Source organism: Rhipicephalus microplus, chromosome 2, assembly GCF_043290135.1.
Source record: "Rhipicephalus microplus isolate Deutch F79 chromosome 2, USDA_Rmic, whole genome shotgun sequence".
NCBI lineage: Eukaryota > Metazoa > Arthropoda > Arachnida > Ixodida > Ixodidae > Rhipicephalus > Rhipicephalus microplus.
Window position 1 is genome coordinate 132,958,919 of NC_134701.1, and position 14,173 is coordinate 132,973,091.

General features: G+C 48.0%; 19 non-coding genes across 19 annotated transcripts; all 19 read right to left on the bottom strand.

Moving 5' to 3' along the window:
• Positions 1–645: 645 nt before the first annotated feature.
• On the bottom strand, positions 646–764 carry TRNAL-UAA (transfer RNA leucine (anticodon UAA)). The gene is made up of 2 exons: positions 727–764; positions 646–691 (listed from the first exon to the last, which is right to left on the bottom strand). It is a non-coding gene; the product is annotated as a tRNA-Leu (tRNA).
• Positions 765–1,010: 246 nt separating this feature from the next.
• Positions 1,011–1,129, bottom strand: TRNAL-CAA (transfer RNA leucine (anticodon CAA)). The gene is made up of 2 exons: positions 1,092–1,129; positions 1,011–1,056 (listed from the first exon to the last, which is right to left on the bottom strand). It is a non-coding gene; the product is annotated as a tRNA-Leu (tRNA).
• A 432-nt stretch (positions 1,130–1,561) lies between these two features.
• TRNAL-CAA (transfer RNA leucine (anticodon CAA)) lies at positions 1,562–1,680 on the bottom strand. The gene is made up of 2 exons: positions 1,643–1,680; positions 1,562–1,607 (listed from the first exon to the last, which is right to left on the bottom strand). It is a non-coding gene; the product is annotated as a tRNA-Leu (tRNA).
• Positions 1,681–2,659: 979 nt separating this feature from the next.
• TRNAL-CAA (transfer RNA leucine (anticodon CAA)) lies at positions 2,660–2,778 on the bottom strand. The gene is made up of 2 exons: positions 2,741–2,778; positions 2,660–2,705 (listed from the first exon to the last, which is right to left on the bottom strand). It is a non-coding gene; the product is annotated as a tRNA-Leu (tRNA).
• Positions 2,779–3,028: 250 nt separating this feature from the next.
• On the bottom strand, positions 3,029–3,147 carry TRNAL-CAA (transfer RNA leucine (anticodon CAA)). The gene is made up of 2 exons: positions 3,110–3,147; positions 3,029–3,074 (listed from the first exon to the last, which is right to left on the bottom strand). It is a non-coding gene; the product is annotated as a tRNA-Leu (tRNA).
• A 1,348-nt stretch (positions 3,148–4,495) lies between these two features.
• On the bottom strand, positions 4,496–4,614 carry TRNAL-UAA (transfer RNA leucine (anticodon UAA)). Its single transcript has 2 exons — positions 4,577–4,614; positions 4,496–4,541 (listed from the first exon to the last, which is right to left on the bottom strand). It is a non-coding gene; the product is annotated as a tRNA-Leu (tRNA).
• A 246-nt stretch (positions 4,615–4,860) lies between these two features.
• Positions 4,861–4,979, bottom strand: TRNAL-CAA (transfer RNA leucine (anticodon CAA)). Its single transcript has 2 exons — positions 4,942–4,979; positions 4,861–4,906 (listed from the first exon to the last, which is right to left on the bottom strand). It is a non-coding gene; the product is annotated as a tRNA-Leu (tRNA).
• Positions 4,980–5,411: 432 nt separating this feature from the next.
• On the bottom strand, positions 5,412–5,530 carry TRNAL-CAA (transfer RNA leucine (anticodon CAA)). The gene is made up of 2 exons: positions 5,493–5,530; positions 5,412–5,457 (listed from the first exon to the last, which is right to left on the bottom strand). It is a non-coding gene; the product is annotated as a tRNA-Leu (tRNA).
• A 979-nt stretch (positions 5,531–6,509) lies between these two features.
• TRNAL-UAA (transfer RNA leucine (anticodon UAA)) lies at positions 6,510–6,628 on the bottom strand. The gene is made up of 2 exons: positions 6,591–6,628; positions 6,510–6,555 (listed from the first exon to the last, which is right to left on the bottom strand). It is a non-coding gene; the product is annotated as a tRNA-Leu (tRNA).
• A 974-nt stretch (positions 6,629–7,602) lies between these two features.
• On the bottom strand, positions 7,603–7,721 carry TRNAL-CAA (transfer RNA leucine (anticodon CAA)). Its single transcript has 2 exons — positions 7,684–7,721; positions 7,603–7,648 (listed from the first exon to the last, which is right to left on the bottom strand). It is a non-coding gene; the product is annotated as a tRNA-Leu (tRNA).
• Positions 7,722–7,785: 64 nt separating this feature from the next.
• Positions 7,786–7,904, bottom strand: TRNAL-UAG (transfer RNA leucine (anticodon UAG)). The gene is made up of 2 exons: positions 7,867–7,904; positions 7,786–7,831 (listed from the first exon to the last, which is right to left on the bottom strand). It is a non-coding gene; the product is annotated as a tRNA-Leu (tRNA).
• Positions 7,905–9,063: 1,159 nt separating this feature from the next.
• Positions 9,064–9,182, bottom strand: TRNAL-UAA (transfer RNA leucine (anticodon UAA)). The gene is made up of 2 exons: positions 9,145–9,182; positions 9,064–9,109 (listed from the first exon to the last, which is right to left on the bottom strand). It is a non-coding gene; the product is annotated as a tRNA-Leu (tRNA).
• Positions 9,183–9,794: 612 nt separating this feature from the next.
• On the bottom strand, positions 9,795–9,913 carry TRNAL-UAA (transfer RNA leucine (anticodon UAA)). The gene is made up of 2 exons: positions 9,876–9,913; positions 9,795–9,840 (listed from the first exon to the last, which is right to left on the bottom strand). It is a non-coding gene; the product is annotated as a tRNA-Leu (tRNA).
• Positions 9,914–10,157: 244 nt separating this feature from the next.
• TRNAL-UAA (transfer RNA leucine (anticodon UAA)) lies at positions 10,158–10,276 on the bottom strand. The gene is made up of 2 exons: positions 10,239–10,276; positions 10,158–10,203 (listed from the first exon to the last, which is right to left on the bottom strand). It is a non-coding gene; the product is annotated as a tRNA-Leu (tRNA).
• Positions 10,277–10,524: 248 nt separating this feature from the next.
• TRNAL-CAA (transfer RNA leucine (anticodon CAA)) lies at positions 10,525–10,643 on the bottom strand. Its single transcript has 2 exons — positions 10,606–10,643; positions 10,525–10,570 (listed from the first exon to the last, which is right to left on the bottom strand). It is a non-coding gene; the product is annotated as a tRNA-Leu (tRNA).
• Positions 10,644–11,254: 611 nt separating this feature from the next.
• Positions 11,255–11,373, bottom strand: TRNAL-UAA (transfer RNA leucine (anticodon UAA)). Its single transcript has 2 exons — positions 11,336–11,373; positions 11,255–11,300 (listed from the first exon to the last, which is right to left on the bottom strand). It is a non-coding gene; the product is annotated as a tRNA-Leu (tRNA).
• Positions 11,374–12,372: 999 nt separating this feature from the next.
• TRNAG-UCC (transfer RNA glycine (anticodon UCC)) lies at positions 12,373–12,491 on the bottom strand. Its single transcript has 2 exons — positions 12,454–12,491; positions 12,373–12,418 (listed from the first exon to the last, which is right to left on the bottom strand). It is a non-coding gene; the product is annotated as a tRNA-Gly (tRNA).
• Positions 12,492–13,107: 616 nt separating this feature from the next.
• Positions 13,108–13,226, bottom strand: TRNAL-UAA (transfer RNA leucine (anticodon UAA)). The gene is made up of 2 exons: positions 13,189–13,226; positions 13,108–13,153 (listed from the first exon to the last, which is right to left on the bottom strand). It is a non-coding gene; the product is annotated as a tRNA-Leu (tRNA).
• Positions 13,227–13,843: 617 nt separating this feature from the next.
• On the bottom strand, positions 13,844–13,962 carry TRNAL-UAA (transfer RNA leucine (anticodon UAA)). Its single transcript has 2 exons — positions 13,925–13,962; positions 13,844–13,889 (listed from the first exon to the last, which is right to left on the bottom strand). It is a non-coding gene; the product is annotated as a tRNA-Leu (tRNA).
• Positions 13,963–14,173: the final 211 nt, after the last annotated feature.

Below are 14,173 nucleotides of genomic sequence, written 5' to 3' on the forward strand. Positions count from 1 at the left end.
GGCGCCTTCCACCACTCGGCCATTCTGACACAATATTTCAGCCCAGCAAAAGGAGACACTGACTTTGTTCTGGTAGTAAAGTAAAAAAAAGTTTGTCAGAATAGGATTCGAACCCACGCCCACATACGTGGACCAGAAGCCTCGTTCAACCCGTATCACTGGGCAAGGTTTCCCTTGAGTCTGGAGCCTTAGACCACTCGACCATTCTGACACGATATTTCAGCCCCAGCAAAAGAAGACACTGACTTTGTGCTGGTAGCAAAGTAAAAAAAAGAGCTTCTCAGAAGTGGGATTTCAAACCGCGCCCACATACGTAGACCAGAAGCCTCGTTCAACCCGTATCACTGGGCAAGGTTTCCCTTAAGTCTGGCGCCTTGGACCACTCGGCCATTCTGACACGATATGTCAGCCCCAGCAAAAGGAGACGCTGACTTTGTTCTGTTAGTGAAGTAAAAAAAAGTTTGTTAGAAGAGGGATTGGAACCCACGCACACAAACGTGCACCAGAAGCCTCATTCAACTCGTATCACTGGGTAAGGTTTCCCTTTAGTCTGCCGCCTTATACCACTCAGCCATTCTGATACGATATATCAGCCCCAGCAAAAGATGGTACTGCCTTCGTGCTGGTAGTAGATTAAAAAAATTTTGTCAGAAGTGGGATTCGAACCCACGCCCACGTACGTGGACCAGAAGCCTCATTCAACCCGTATCACTGGGCAAGGTTTCCCTTAAGTCTGGCGCCTTCGACCACTCGGCCATTCTGACACGATATTTTAGTCCTAACCAAAGGAGACACTGGCTTTGTTCTTGTACTAAAATAAAAAAAGTTTGTCAGAAGTGAGATTTGAACCCACGCACACATACGTGGAACAGAAGCCTCGTTCAACTCGCATCACCGGGCAAGGTTTCCCTTCAGTCTGGCGCCTTAGACCACTCGGCCATTCTGATACGATATGTCAGCCCCAGCAAAAGGAGACACTGACTTTGTTTCGTTAGTGAAGTAAAAAAGTTTGTCGGAAGAGGGATTCGAACCCACGCCCACATACGTGGACCAGAAGCCTCGTTCAACCCCTATCACTGGGCATGGTTTCTCTTGAGTCTGGCGCCTTAGACCACTCGGCCATTCTGACACGATATATCAGCCCCAGCAAGAGAAGACACTGACTTCGTGCTGGTAGTAAAGTAAAAAAAGTTTGTCAGAAGTGGGATTCGAACCTACGCCCACATACGTGGACCAAAAGCCTCGTTCAACCCGTATCACTGGGCAAGGTTTTGCTTGAGTCTGGAGCCTTAGGCCACTCGGCCATACTGACACGATATTTCAGCCCCAGCAAAAGGAGACACTGACTTTGTGATGGTAGTAAAGTAAAAAAAGAGCTTCTCAGAAGTGAGATTTCAACCCACGCCTACATACGTAGACCAGAAGCCTCGTTCAACCCGCATCACTGGGCAAGGTTTCCCTTGAGTCTGGCGCCTTAGACCACTCGGCCATTGGGACACGACACATCAAACCAGCAAAAGGAGACACTGACATTGTTCTGTTAGTAAAGTAAAAAAAAGTTTGTCAGAAGTGGGATTTAAACCCACGCCCACATACGTGGACCAGAAGCCTCGTTCAACCCGTATCCCTGGGCAAGGTTTCCCTTGAGTCTGGCGCCTTAGACCACTCGGCCATTCTGATACGATATATCAGCCCCAGCAAAAGAAGACACTGACTTCTTGCTGGTAGTAAAGTAAAAAACGTTTGTCAGAAGTGGGATCGGAACCCACGCACACTTACGTGGACCAGAAGCCTCGTTACACTCGTATTATTGGGCAAGGTTTACCTTAAGTCTGGCGCCTTCGACCACTCGGCCATTCTGATACGATATGTCAGCCTCACCAAAGAAGACGCTGACTCTGTGCTGGTAGTAATGTAAAAAAAATTTACGGAAGTGAGATTCGAACCCACGTCCACATACGTGGACCAAAGGCCTCGTTTAACCCGTATCAACGGGCAATGTTTTCGTTAAGTCTGGTGCCTTAGACAACTCGGCCGTTCTGACACGATATATAAGCTGCAGCAAAAGAAGACACTGACTTTGTTCTGGTAGTAAAGTAAAAAAAGTTTGTCAGAAGCGCGATTCGCATTCACGCACACATACGTGGACCAGATGCCTCGTTCAACTCGTATGACTGGGCACGGTTTCCCTTGAGTCTGGCGCCTTAGACCACTCGGCCATTCTGACACGATATATCAGCCCCAGCAAAAGAAGACACTGACTTCGTGCTGGTAGTAAAGTAAAAAAAGTTTGTCAGAAAAGGGATTCGAACCCACGCACACATACGTGGACCAGAAGCCTCGTTCAACCCGTATCACTGGGCAAGGTTTCCCTTGAGTCTGGAGCCTTAGACCACTCGACCATTCTGACACGATATTTCAGCCCCAGCAAAAGAAGACACTGACTTTGTGCTGGTAGCAAAGTAAAAAAAAGAGCTTCTCAGAAGTGGGATTTCAACCCGCGCCCACATACGTAGACCAGAAGCCTCGTTCAACCCGTATCACTGGGCAAGGTTTCCCTTAAGTCTGGCGCCTTGGACCACTCGGCCATTCTGACACGATATTTCAGCCCAGCAAAAGAAGACACTGACTTCGTGCTGGTAGTAAAGTAAAAAAAGTTTGTCAGAAGTGGGATTCGAACCTACGCCCACATACGTGGACCAAAAGCCTCGTTCAACCCGTATCACTGGGCAAGGTTTTGCTTGAGTCTGGAGCCTTAGGCCACTCGGCCATTCTGACACGATATTTCAGCCCCAGCAAAAGGAGACACTGACTTTGTGATGGTAGTAAAGTAAAAAAAAGAGCTTCTCAGAAGTGAGATTTCAACCCACGCCTACATACGTAGACCAGAAGCCTCGTTCAACCCGCATCACTGGGCAAGGTTTCCCTTGAGTCTGGCGCCTTAGACCACTCGGCCATTGGGACACGACACATCAAACCAGCAAAAGGAGACACTGACATTGTTCTGTTAGTAAAGTAAAAAAAAGTTTGTCAGAAGTGGGATTTAAACCCACGCCCACATACGTGGACCAGAAGCCTCGTTCAACCCGTATCCCTGGGCAAGGTTTCCCTTGAGTCTGGCGCCTTAGACCACTCGGCCATTCTGACACGATATATCAGCCCCAGCAAAAGAAGACACTGACTTCTTGCTGGTAGTAAAGTAAAAAAAGTTTGTCAGAAGTGGGATCGGAACCCACGCACACTTACGTGGACCAGAAGCCTCGTTACACTCGTATTATTGGGCAAAGTTTACCTTAAGTCTGGCGCCTTCGACCACTCGGCCATTCTGACACAATATTTCAGCCCAGCAAAAGGAGACACTGACTTTGTGCTGGTAGTAAAGTAAAAAAATGAGTTTGTCTGAAATGGGATTTGAACCAATGCCCACACACCTGGACCAGAACCCTCGTTCAACCCGTATCACTGAGCAAGGTTTCCCTCAAGTCTGGCGCCTTCGACCACTCGGCCATTCTGATACGATATGTCAGGCTCACCAAAGAAGACGCTGACTCTGTGCTGGTAGTAATGTAAAAAAAATTTACGGAAGTGAGATTCGAACCCACGTCCACATACGTGGACCAAAGGCCTCGTTTAACCCGTATCAACGGGCAATGTTTTCGTTAAGTCTGGTGCCTTAGACAACTCGGCCGTTCTGACACGATATATAAGCTGCAGCAAAAGAAGACACTGACTTTGTTCTGGTAGTAAAGTAAAAAAAGTTTGACAGAAGCGCGATTCGCATTCACGCACACATACGTGGACCAGATGCCTCGTTCAACTCGTATGACTGGGCACGGTTTCCCTTGAGTCTGGCGCCTTAGACCACTCGGCCATTCTGACACAATATTTCAGCCCAGCAAAAGGAGACACTGACTTTGTTCTGGTAGTAAAGTAAAAAAAAGTTTGTCAGAATAGGATTCGAACCCACGCCCACATACGTGGACCAGAAGCCTCGTTCAACCCGTATCACTGGGCAAGGTTTCCCTTGAGTCTGGAGCCTTAGACCACTCGACCATTCTGACACGATATTTCAGCCCCAGCAAAAGAAGACACTGACTTTGTGCTGGTAGCAAAGTAAAAAAAAGAGCTTCTCAGAAGTGGGATTTCAAACCGCGCCCACATACGTAGACCAGAAGCCTCGTTCAACCCGTATCACTGGGCAAGGTTTCCCTTAAGTCTGGCGCCTTGGACCACTCGGCCATTCTGACACGATATGTCAGCCCCAGCAAAAGGAGACGCTGACTTTGTTCTGTTAGTGAAGTAAAAAAAAGTTTGTTAGAAGAGGGATTGGAACCCACGCACACAAACGTGCACCAGAAGCCTCATTCAACTCGTATCACTGGGTAAGGTTTCCCTTTAGTCTGCCGCCTTATACCACTCAGCCATTCTGATACGATATATCAGCCCCAGCAAAAGATGGTACTGCCTTCGTGCTGGTAGTAGATTAAAAAAATTTTGTCAGAAGTGGGATTCGAACCCACGCCCACGTACGTGGACCAGAAGCCTCATTCAACCCGTATCACTGGGCAAGGTTTCCCTTAAGTCTGGCGCCTTCGACCACTCGGCCATTCTGACACGATATTTTAGTCCTAACCAAAGGAGACACTGGCTTTGTTCTTGTACTAAAATAAAAAAAGTTTGTCAGAAGTGAGATTTGAACCCACGCACACATACGTGGAACAGAAGCCTCGTTCAACTCGCATCACCGGGCAAGGTTTCCCTTCAGTCTGGCGCCTTAGACCACTCGGCCATTCTGATACGATATGTCAGCCCCAGCAAAAGGAGACACTGACTTTGTTTCGTTAGTGAAGTAAAAAAGTTTGTCGGAAGAGGGATTCGAACCCACGCCCACATACGTGGACCAGAAGCCTCGTTCAACCCCTATCACTGGGCATGGTTTCTCTTGAGTCTGGCGCCTTAGACCACTCGGCCATTCTGACACGATATATCAGCCCCAGCAAGAGAAGACACTGACTTCGTGCTGGTAGTAAAGTAAAAAAAGTTTGTCAGAAGTGGGATTCGAACCTACGCCCACATACGTGGACCAAAAGCCTCGTTCAACCCGTATCACTGGGCAAGGTTTTGCTTGAGTCTGGAGCCTTAGGCCACTCGGCCATACTGACACGATATTTCAGCCCCAGCAAAAGGAGACACTGACTTTGTGATGGTAGTAAAGTAAAAAAAGAGCTTCTCAGAAGTGAGATTTCAACCCACGCCTACATACGTAGACCAGAAGCCTCGTTCAACCCGCATCACTGGGCAAGGTTTCCCTTGAGTCTGGCGCCTTAGACCACTCGGCCATTGGGACACGACACATCAAACCAGCAAAAGGAGACACTGACATTGTTCTGTTAGTAAAGTAAAAAAAAGTTTGTCAGAAGTGGGATTTAAACCCACGCCCACATACGTGGACCAGAAGCCTCGTTCAACCCGTATCCCTGGGCAAGGTTTCCCTTGAGTCTGGCGCCTTAGACCACTCGGCCATTCTGATACGATATATCAGCCCCAGCAAAAGAAGACACTGACTTCTTGCTGGTAGTAAAGTAAAAAACGTTTGTCAGAAGTGGGATCGGAACCCACGCACACTTACGTGGACCAGAAGCCTCGTTACACTCGTATTATTGGGCAAGGTTTACCTTAAGTCTGGCGCCTTCGACCACTCGGCCATTCTGATACGATATGTCAGCCTCACCAAAGAAGACGCTGACTCTGTGCTGGTAGTAATGTAAAAAAAATTTACGGAAGTGAGATTCGAACCCACGTCCACATACGTGGACCAAAGGCCTCGTTTAACCCGTATCAACGGGCAATGTTTTCGTTAAGTCTGGTGCCTTAGACAACTCGGCCGTTCTGACACGATATATAAGCTGCAGCAAAAGAAGACACTGACTTTGTTCTGGTAGTAAAGTAAAAAAAGTTTGTCAGAAGCGCGATTCGCATTCACGCACACATACGTGGACCAGATGCCTCGTTCAACTCGTATGACTGGGCACGGTTTCCCTTGAGTCTGGCGCCTTAGACCACTCGGCCATTCTGACACGATATATCAGCCCCAGCAAAAGAAGACACTGACTTCGTGCTGGTAGTAAAGTAAAAAAAGTTTGTCAGAAAAGGGATTCGAACCCACGCACACATACGTGGACCAGAAGCCTCGTTCAACCCGTATCACTGGGCAAGGTTTCCCTTGAGTCTGGAGCCTTAGACCACTCGACCATTCTGACACGATATTTCAGCCCCAGCAAAAGAAGACACTGACTTTGTGCTGGTAGCAAAGTAAAAAAAAAGAGCTTCTCAATAGTGGGATTTCAACCCGCGCCCACATACGTAGACCAGAAGCCTCGTTCAACCCGTATCACTGGGCAAGGTTTCCCTTAAGTCTGGCGCCTTGGACCACTCGGCCATTCTGACACGATATTTCAGCCCAGCAAAAGAAGACACTGACTTTCTTCTGGTAGTAGATTAAAAAAGTTTGTCAGAAGTGGGATTCGAACCCACGCCCACATACGTGAACCAGAAGCCTCGTTCAAACCGTATCACTCGGCAAGGTTTCCCTTAAGTCTGGCGCCTTCGACCACTCGGCCATTCTGACACGATATTTCAGCCCAGCAAAAGGAGACGCTGACTCATTGCTGGTAGTAATGTAAAAAAAATTTACGGAAGTGAGATTCGAACCCACGTCCACATACGTGGACCAGAAGCCTCGTTACACTCGTATCATTGGGCAAGGTTTCCCTTAAGTCTGGCGCCTTGGACCACTTGGCCATTCTGACACGATATTTAGGCCCAGCAAAAGGAGACACTAACTTTGTTCTGGTAGTAGATTAAAAACGTTTGTCAGAAGTGGGATTCGAACTCACGCACACATACGTGGACCGGAAGCCTCGTTCAACTCGCATGACTGGGCAAGGTTTCCCTTCAGTCTAGCACCTTCGACGACTCGGCCATTCTGCCACAATATTTCAGCCCCAGCGAAAGGAGACGCTGACTTTGTTCTGTTAGTGAAGTAAATAAAAAATTGTCAGAAGAGGGATTCGAACCCATGCACACATACGTGGACCAGAAGCCTCGTTCAACACGTATCACTGGGCAAGGTTTCCCTTGAGTCTGGCGCCTTAGACCACTCGGCCATTCTGACACGATTTATCAGCCCCAGCAAAAGGAGACACAAACTTTGTTCTGGTAGTAGATTAAAAACGTTTGTCAGAAGTGGGATTCGAACTCACGCACACATACGTGGACCGGAAGCCTCGTTCAACTCGCATGACTGGGCAAGGTTTCCCTTCAGTCTAGCACCTTCGACGACTCGGCCATTCTGCCACAATATTTCAGCCCCAGCAAAAGGAGACGCTGACTTTGTTCTGTTAGTGAAGTAAAAAAAATTGTCAGAAGAGGGATTCGAACCCATGCACACATACGTGGACCAGAAGCCTCGTTCAACTCGTATCACTGGGCAAGGTTTCCCTTGAGTCTGGCGCCTTAGACCACTCGGCCATTGGGCCACGACACATCAAACCAGCAAAAGCAGACACTGACATTGTTCTGTTAGTAAAGTAAAAAAAAGTTTGTCAGAAGTGGGATTTAAACCCACGCCCACATACGTGGACCAGAAGCCTCGTTCAACCCGTATCCCTGGGCAAGGTTTCCCTTGAGTCTGGCGCCTTAGACCACTCGGCCATTCTGACACGATATATCAGCCCCAGCAAAAGAAGACACTGACTTCGTGCTGGTAGTAAAGTAAAAAAAGTTTGTCAGAAGTGGGATTCGAACCCACGCACACTTACGTGGACCAGAAGCCTCGTTACACTCGTATTATTGGGCAAGGTTTACCCTAAGTCTGGCGCCTTCGACCACTCGGCCATTCTGACACAATATTTCAGCCCAGCAAAAGGAGACACTGACTTTGTGCTGGTAGTAAAGTAAAAAAATGAGTTTGTCTGAAATGGGATTTGAACCCATGCCCACACACCTGGACCAGAACCCTCGTTCAACCCGTATCACTGAGCAAGGTTTCCCTTAAGTCTGGCGCCTTCGACCACTCGGCCATTCTGATACGATATGTCAGCCTCACCAAAGAAGACGCTGACTCTGTGCTGGTAGTAATGTAAAAAAAATTTACGGAAGTGAGATTCGAACCCACGTCCACATACGTGGACCAAAGGCCTCGTTACACTCGTATCATTGGGCAAGGTTTCCCTTAAGTCTGGCGCCTTGGACCACTTGGCCATTCTGACACGATATTTAGGCCCAGCAAAAGGAGACACTAACTTTGTTCTGGTAGTAGATTAAAAACGTTTGTCAGAAGTGGGATTCGAACTCACGCACACATACGTGGACCGGAAGCCTTGTTCAACTCGCATGACTGGGCAAGGTTTCCCTTCAGTCTAGCACCTTCGACGACTCGGCCATTCTGCCACAATATTTCAGCCCCAGCGAAAGAAGACGCTGACTTTGTTCTGTTAGTGAAGTAAAAAAAAATTGTCAGAAGAGGGATTTGAACCCATGCACACATACGTGGACCAGAAGCCTCGTTCAACTCGTATCACTGGGCAAGGTTTCCCTTGAGTCTGGCGCCTTAGACCACTCGGCCATTCTGACACGATATATCAGCCCCAGCAAAAGAAGACACTGACTTCGTGCTGGTAGTAACGTAAAAAAAGTTTGTCAAAAGTGGGATTCGAACCCACGCACACTTACGTGGACCAGAAGCCTCGTTACACTCGTATCACTGGGCAAGGTTTCCATGAAGTCTGGCGCCTTCCACCACTCGGCCATTCTGACACAATATTTCAGCCCAGCAAAAGGAGACACTGACTTTGTTCTGGTAGTAAAGTAAAAAAAAGTTTGTCAGAATAGGATTCGAACCCACGCCCACATACGTGGACCAGAAGCCTCGTTCAACCCGTATCACTGGGCAAGGTTTCCCTTAAGTCTGGTGCCTTCGACCACTCGGCCATTATGACACAATATTTCAGCCCAGCAAAAAGAGACACTGACTTTGTGCTGGTAGTAAATAAAAAAAGAGTTTGTCAGAAGTGGGATTCGAACCCACGCCCACATACGTGGACCAGAAGCCTCATTCAACCCGTATCACTGGGCAAGGTTTCCCTTATATCTGGCGCCTTCGGCCACTCGGCCATTCTGACACAATATTTCAGCCCAGCAAAAGGAGACACTGACTTTGTTCTGGTAGTAAAGTAAAAAAAAGTTTGTCAGATTAGGTTTTGAACCCACGCGCACATACGTGGACCAGAAGCCCCGTTCAACCCGTATCACTGGGCAAGGTTTCCCTTGAGTCTGGAGCCTTAGACCACTCGACCATTCTGACACAATATTTCAGCCCCAGCAAAAGGAGACACTGACTTTGTGCTGGTAGTAAAGTAAAAAAATGAGTTTGTCTGAAATGGGATTTGAACCCATGCCCACACACCTGGACCAGAACCCTCGTTCAACCCGTATCACTGAGCAAGGTTTCCCTTAAGTCTGGCGCCTTCGACCACTCGGCCATTCTGATACGATATGTCAGCCTCACCAAAGAAGACGCTGACTCTGTGCTGGTAGTAATGTAAAAAAATTTACGGAAGTGAGATTCGAACCCACGTCCACATACGTGGACCAAAGGCCTCGTTTAACCCGTATCAACGGGCAATGTTTCCCTTAAGTCTGGTGCTTTAGACAACTCGACCGTTCTGACACGATATATAAGCTGCAGCCAAAGAAGACACTGACTTCGTGCTGGTAGTAAAGTAAAAAAAGTTTGTCAGAAAAGGGATTCGAACCCACGCACACATACGTGGACCAGAAGCCTCGTTACACTCGTATCACTGGGCAAGGTTTCCCTTAAGTCTGGCGCCTTCCACCACTCGGCCATTCTGACACAATATTTCAGCCCAGCAAAAGGAGACACTGACTTTGTTCTGGTAGTAAAGTAAAAAAACGTTTTTCAGAATAGGATTCGAACCCACGCCCACATACGTAGACCAGAAGCCTCGTTCAACCCGTATCACTGGGCAAGGTTTCCCTTAAGTCTGGCGCCTTGGACCACTCGGCCATTCTGACACGACATTTCAGCCCAGCAAAAGGAGACACTGACTTTCTTCTGGTAGTAGATTAAAAAGTTTTGTCAGAAGTGGGATTCGAACCCACGCCCACATACGTGGACCAGAAGCCTCGTTCAAACCGTATCACTCGGCAAGGTTTCCCTTAAGTCTGGCGCCTTCGACCACTCGGCCATTCTGACACGATATTTCAGCCCAGCAAAAGGAGACACTGACTTTGTTCTGGTAGTAAAGTAAAAAAAAATTGTCAGAAGTGGGATTCGAAGCCATGCATACATACGTGGACCAGAAGCCTCGTTCAACTCGTATCACTGGGCAAGGTTTCCCTTGAGTCTGGCGCCTTAGACCACGCGGCCATTCTGATACGATATGTCAGCCCCAGCAAAAGAAGACGCTGGCTTTGGGCTGGTAGTAAAGTAAAAAAAGAGCTTCTCAGAAGTGGGATTTTAACCCACGCCCACATACGTAGACCAGAAGCCTCGTTCAACCCGTATCACTGCGCAAGGTTTCCCTTGAGTCTGGCGCCTTAGACCACTCGGCCATTCTGATACGATATGTCAGCCCCAGCAAAAGAAGACGCTGACTCTGTGCTGGCAGAAAAAGTAAAAAAAATTGACAGAAGTGAGATTCGAACCCACGCACACATACGTGGAACAGAAGCATCGTTCAACCCGTATCACTGGGCAAGGTTTCCCTTGAGTCTGGCGCCTTCCACCACTCGGCCATTCTGACACAATATTTCAGCCCAGCAAAAGGAGACACTGACTTTGTTCTGGTAGTAAAGTAAAAAAACGTTTGTCAGAATAGGATTCGAACCCACGCCCACATACGTGGACCAGAAGCCTCGTTCAACCCGTATCACTGGGCAAGGTTTCCCTTGAGTCTGGAGCCTTAGACCACTCGACCATTCTGACACGATATTTCAGCCCCAGCAAAAGAAGACACTGACTTTGTGCTGGTAGCAAAGTAAAAAAAGAGCTTCTCAGAAGTGGGATTTCAACCCGCGCCCACATACGTAGACCAGAAGCCTCGTTCAACCCTTATCACTGGGCAAGGTTTCCCTTAAGTCTGGCGCCTTGGACCACTCGGCCATTCTGACACGATATTTCAGCCCAGCAAAAGAAGACACTGACGTTCTTCTGTAGTAGATTAAAAAATTTTGTCAGAAGTGGGATTCGAACCCACGCCCACATACGTGGACCAGAAGCCTCGTTCAAACCGTATCACTCGGCAAGGTTTCCCTTAAGTCTGGCGCCTTCGACCACTCGGCCATTCTGACACGATATTTCAGCCCAGCAAAAGGAGACGCTGACTCATTGCTGGTAGTAATGTAAAAAAAATTTACGAAAGTGAGATTCGAACCCACGTCCACATACGTGGACCAGAAGCCTCGTTACACTCGTATCATTGGGCAAGGTTTCCCTTAAGTCTGGCGCCTTGGACCACTTGGCCATTCTGACACGATATTTAGGCCCAGCAAAAGGAGACACTAACTTTGTTCTGGTAGTAGATTAAAAACGTTTGTCAGATGTGGGATTCGAACTCACGCACACATACGTGGACCGGAAGCCTCGTTCAACTCGCATGACTGGGCAAGGTTTGTTGAGTGCAGAACCGCGGTGGTTTACTGTTTGCTCATGTCATGTGGGAAAATGTACATCGGTCAAACAGGCCGGTGCATAAATACAAGGTTAACGGAGCACAAGAGAGCATTAGCTAATAATGCTTACTCGCACTTAAGACGGCATTGCTTAGAATGTGGCTGTTCCCCGCTGTTCTCTGAGACTAAAATTCTTTCCAGCCACAGAGATAAGATGACAAGGGAAGTGATCGAGGCCTTCCACATCGCAAAAAGAAAAGATTACTGTATAAGCCAAGCATCGATTACTTTGAGCGATTGCGAAGTTGGCTTTTTAGAAAATACGTTGTCATTGTAGCACGTGGTACACCGTCTTGTTGTATAATAACCAAGGTCGTTTACGAAATAAACTAGTTGAGAGTGCAGCGGTGTCCCTATCGTCTCTCTTTGTGTAAAACGTCGTGCGCTGCTTATTTGTAATCATTAACTTTGTTCTGTTAGTGAAGTAAAAAAAATTGTCAGAAGAGGGATTCGAACCCATGCACACATACGTGGACCAGAAGCCTCGTTAAACTCGTATCACTGGGCAAGGTTTCCCTTGAGTCTGGCGCCTTAGACCACTCGGCCATTCTGACACGATATATCAGCCCCAGCAAAAGAAGACACTGACTTCGTGCTGGTAGTAAAGTAAAAAAAGTTTGTCAGAAGTGGGATTCGAACCCACGCACACTTATGTGGACCAGAAGCCTCGTTACACTCGTATCACTGGGCAAGGTTTCCAGGAAGTCTGGCGCCTTCCACCACTCGGCCATTCTGACACAATATTTCAGCCCAGCAAAAGGAGACACTGACTTTGTTCTGGTAGTAAAGTAAAAAAAAGTTTGTCAGAATAGGATTCGAACCCACGCCCACATACGTGGACCAGAAGCCTCGTTCAACCCGTATCACTGGGCAAGGTTTCCCTTGAGTCTGGAGCCTTAGACCACTCGACCATTCTGGCACGATATTTCAGCCCCAGCAAAAGAAGACACTGACTTTGTGCTGGTAGCAAAGTAAAAAAAAGAGCTTCTCAGAAGTGGGATTTCAACCCACGCCCACATACGTAGACCAGAAGCCTCGTTCAACCCGTATCACTGGGCAAGGTTTCCCTTAAGTCTGGCGCCTTGGACCACTCGGCCATTCTGACACGATATTTCAGCCCCAGCAAAAGGAGACACTGACTTTGCGCTGGTAGTAAAGTAAAAAAATGAGTTTGTCTGAAATGGGATTTGAACCCATGCCCACACACCTGGACCAGAACCCTCGTTCAACCCGTATCACTGAGCAAGGTTTCCCTTAAGTCTGGCGCCTTCGACCACTCGGCCATTCTGATACTATATGTCAGCCCAGCAAAAGGAGACACTGACTTTCTTCTGGTAGTAGATTAAAAAGTTTTGTCTGAAGTGGGATTCGAACCCACGCCCACATACGTGGACCAGAAGCCTCGTTCAAACCGTATCACTCGGCAAGGTTTCCCTTAAGTCTGGCGCCTTCGACCACTCGGCCATTCTGATACGATATGTCAGCCCCAGCAAAAGAAGACGCTGGCTTTGTGCTGGTAGTAAAGTAAAAAAAGAGCTTCTCAGAAGTGGGATTTTAACCCACGCCCACATACGTAGACCAGAAGCCTCGTTCAACCCGTATCACTGCGCAAGGTTTCCCTTGAGTCTGGCGCCTTAGACCATTTGGCCATTCTGATACGATATATCAGCCCCAGCAAAAGAAGACGCTGACTCTGTGCTGGTAGTAAAGTAAAAAAAACGTTTGTCAGAATAGGATTCGAACCCACGCCCACATACGTGGACCAGAAGCCTCGCTCAACCCGTATCACTGGGCAAGGTTTCCCTTGAGTCTGGAGCCTTAGACCACTCGACCATTCTGACACGATATTTCAGCCCCAGCAAAAGAAGACACTGACTTTGTGCTGGTAGCAAAGTAAAAAAAAGAGCTTCTCAGAAGTGGGATTTCAACCCGCGCCCACATACGTAGACCAGAAGCCTCGTTCAACCCGTATCACTGGGCAAGGTTTCCCTTAAGTCTGGCGCCTTGGACCACTCGGCCATTCTGACACGATATTTCAGCCCAGCAAAAGAAGACACTGACGTTCTTCTGGTAGTAGATTAAAAAATTTTGTCAGAAGTGGGATTCGAACCCTTGCCCACATACGTGGACCAGAAGCCTCGTTCAAACCGTATCACTCGGCAAGGTTTCCCTTAAGTCTGGCGCCTTCGACCACTCGGCCATTCTGACACGATATTTCAGCCCAGCAAAAGGAGACGCTGACTCATTGCTGGTAGTAATGTAAAAAAAATTTACGGAAGTGAGATTCGAACCCACGTCCACATACGTGGACCAGAAGCCTCGTTACACTCGTATCATTGGGCAAGGTTTCCCTTAAGTCTGGCGCCTTAGACCACGCGGCCATTCTGATACTATATGTCAGCCCCAGCAAAAGAAGATG